Source organism: Otolemur garnettii, unplaced genomic scaffold (genome assembly GCF_000181295.1).
Source record: "Otolemur garnettii isolate 467f Iridium unplaced genomic scaffold, OtoGar3 scaffold00196, whole genome shotgun sequence".
NCBI classification, from domain to species: domain Eukaryota; kingdom Metazoa; phylum Chordata; class Mammalia; order Primates; family Galagidae; genus Otolemur; species Otolemur garnettii.
In genome coordinates, this window is record NW_003852591.1 from 845,597 (window position 1) to 849,212 (window position 3,616).

Consider the following 3,616-nt stretch of genomic DNA (forward strand, 5'->3'; position numbering starts at 1 on the left):
CATCCTTTCTCTAATTGGTTTGAAATAAGTCGTGTCTTAAGCCATTGTGTGCTGCTGTAACAGAATACCTGTAATCCGTTATACAAAGAACAGAAATGTATTGGCTCACAGTTCTGGAGGCTGGGAAGTTTAAGGTCAAGGCTCTAGCGTCTGGTGAGGGCCTTCGTGCTGCACCATCACACAGGAGAAGGCAGAAGGGCAAAAGTGCAAGCCAGCAAACCCACTCCCACTAGCCCTTTTCTTAATGGCATCCGTCTAGTCATAGAATGGAGCCCTCTGTGGCTCAAAGGAGTAGGGCACCGGCCCCATATGCCGGAGGTGGTGGGTTCAAACCTAGCCCTGGCCCAAAACTGCAAATAAATAAACAAATAAATAAATAAATAATAATGGAGCCTTCATGACCTAAACACTCCCCCTTAGGCCCCACCTCCCAACACCATTACATCGGGGGTTAAAGTTTACATGAATTCTGGGAGACATATTCAAACCATAGCATACTGTAAATTAAATTCTCAGGTTTTTTTTAATTTCAACAGTTTATTTTTATTAATGATAGGAATATGTTCTCAGTAAATTTAAACAATTTTATAATAGGAAATGATAAGCCAGAGCTAGAGCTAGAAAAGTTAAGCCACAGTCATCCAGAAGTTTCAGGGGAAAACGAGCGGTTGAGTAGATCTTCACCTATCTTTTTTTTTTCAAACCAAATAATGTCAAAATAAGCAAATTTTGAACAGAAAATTGTATTTGGTTCTTTCGTATTTAAAATGCAAAAGTACTTTAGTAGAGAAAATTCCATTTTTCTGCATCTATTTAGAAGAAATTATAGTAAAGGGGGGGCTTGTGGATTGTGGAATGTAGCTAGTGAAACCATTAAATAATGTAAATTAGAGGAGAAATTGCCTTTTCACAGGTAATAAAATCAACGATCACATAAATTCAACATGGTTGTGATGACTAAAGCAAACATAAAAAAAGAATATGAATAGTTTTTAGTTTCTTGTTCGGCACATATTTATTAATAAATGTTCAAACATCAAACAATATTAACATCAGTATCTACTAAAACCAACTAGCACAATAATAAGATTCCTGAAGCTTAGTTCATTATTAACATCTGAAAAATCTAATTCCCAGCTCGGCACCTGTAGCTCAGCGGCTAGGACGCCAGCAACATACACCAGAGCTGGCGGGTGCGAATCCAGCCCGGGCCTGCCAAACAACAATTACAACTACAACCAAAAAATAGCCGGGCAATGTGATGGGTGCCTGTGGTCCCAGCTACTTGAGAGGCTGAGGCAGGAGAATTGCTTAACCCTAAGAGTTTGAGGTTGCTATGACCTGTGATGCCACAGCACTATACCGAGGGTGACATAGTAAGACTGTCTCAAAAAACAACAACAACAACAAAAAAGCCCTAATTCCCACATGAATTCTGCAACCAAGCACGTGTTCTATGCTGTGCAAGCTGGCCGAAGCACCATCTTTTTCAGGATTCCCAGGAAGTTGTAAGTACTTCAAGGTCAAACCCCAAAATTCCTTATTGAATTTGGTGACTCTTCCAGACAAGCTTTCATTTATGAGAACATATACACACATCTCATCACAATTTTGAAAAGAATGAAAGGTCTTGATACACATCAGTTTCTAATTTTATCCAATCATTAGTTTTCTGCAGTTATTTTTTCTTGACTTAATATTTTTGCAACTTTTCTTTCTCTTTCTTTCTTTTTTTTTTTTTTTTGAGACGGAATCTCAAACTGTCACCCTGGGGAGAGTGCCATGGCATCATAGCTCACAACAACTTCCAGCTCCTGGGCTCAAGCGATCCTCTTGCCTCAGTTTTTCTATTTTTAGTAGAGACGGGATCTCACTTTTTGTTCAGGTTGGTCTCGAACTTGTGAGCTCAAACAATCCACTCACCTCAGCCTCCCAGAGTGCTAAGATTACAGGTGTGAGCCACTGCGCCTGGCCTGCAGCTTTTCGGTTTTTTGTTCATTTCTTTCTATATGTATGTCATGCCTTCCAAGTGCAGCTGACCCAGCTTTTCATTTTGACTTTCATCTAGACGTATGTTTTCATACATTACAGGAGTGAATCTATAAACAGGTGTGAGGAGGTGACAGCCCATCAAGCATCACATGGACTTCTCCTCTGTCGGTAGCACTGTCGGTATCACTGGGAAGTCTGGTTTTCGAGCTCGTGTGTGATGTGATGCTGTCTCACGTCACTCTCATAATGTCCCGTGCCCAGAATGCTACACAGTCTAATGGGACGTCTGGCCGAAGACATTTACACATGGGCGTTGGGAGGACAAAGGCAGCCTCCATCTTGCTGAAGATCATTTCCCAGGGCATATTCTGCAAAGCAGCCTGGAGCAGCAGGTGGGGCTCAAATGGCCTGCCACATTTTATACTGACAGCCTCCCGAATAACGACAGTTCCAGGAAAATGACCACAGTTTCCAAACACAAAAGCTTTCTGCGTTATCCCTCTGTTCACCGTGACACTTGCAGCAGCTACCTGAGCACATGTGGGAATTCTTGCTGTTTCAAATGTTAGTGCAGGTCCCAGTCTATCCTTAGGGATCTTTTCCCACGTTTGACATAAAATATGTGGCCCCAACTCATTTTGAGTGTTCCAACCACGACATTGTGTGAAAACACATCTGATCCTAACTTTCGATAATTCTCAGGGTTTTAAAAAAACATATTAAGTTCTATTAGGGCATTAAATTTTCTGGTGGAGCTAGTGTACAGGAGTGCTGATCTCATGGAGTATGAGATTAATTACTAGCATCCAGCCTTCTCGGCTCATTGTAAATATTCTCATAGAGGTAAAAATTTTTGTGTGTGTGACAAACTATTCTGGTAGCAAGACAACTGCTAGTACATGACATGGGACACAAGAGAGTGAAATAGTCATAAATAACAGAAGCCCTGCAGCAACCAAGTTATTGACGATTTGAAGGAGTTATTTCTATTTTTCAGTTATCTTTAATGTGTTTTCCTTAGGGCCTTTTATACGTTGGATGATGTATAAGAATTCTGGGATTTAGTAGTTCTGAGATGCGTCCCCCAAAGCATTCAGGCTCTATTATGTCACGAGCTTTCCCAGTCCCAGAATTCCCTCACAACTGGTGCTGCCTTGGCACTACATGTTTAGAGAAGGGGAAGGCTGCCCCCTCCACCTCTACCGCCTTCTCTTACCATCAGCTGCTCCTCCTTCATGGCAAGCCGACTGCTCCTCCCCCACATCACAGAAACACCCCATACAGAAAAGTTGAGTCAGAGAAGTCTGAGATGCTGGGCTGGGGAAGAAGGGGTAGGGAAGTGTTCAAACAATGGCTAACGTATATGTAGTATATGGCCACCGCCTTCAAGCCCACTGTGCCTCAAGAAGATTGACCTAAGAACAGATAAATTTGCAGGTGAATTGGCAATTGCCCCAGAAGAGAGATAAACAGAGTACGGCAGAAAAGAGCAGTGGGTCAGAGGTCTGCCTCTTCCTCTCTGCACACACACATGCAAACATGCACACACGCCCACACACATGCCTGCACACTGCACACGCCCATGCACATACATGCACACATGCACACACGCTCACACACATGC

General features: G+C 42.4%; 1 pseudogene; it reads right to left on the bottom strand.

Annotated features, from left to right (window-relative positions):
* Positions 1-1,603: 1,603 nt before the first annotated feature.
* LOC100942032 lies at positions 1,604-3,229 on the bottom strand (annotated as a pseudogene).
* Positions 3,230-3,616: the final 387 nt, after the last annotated feature.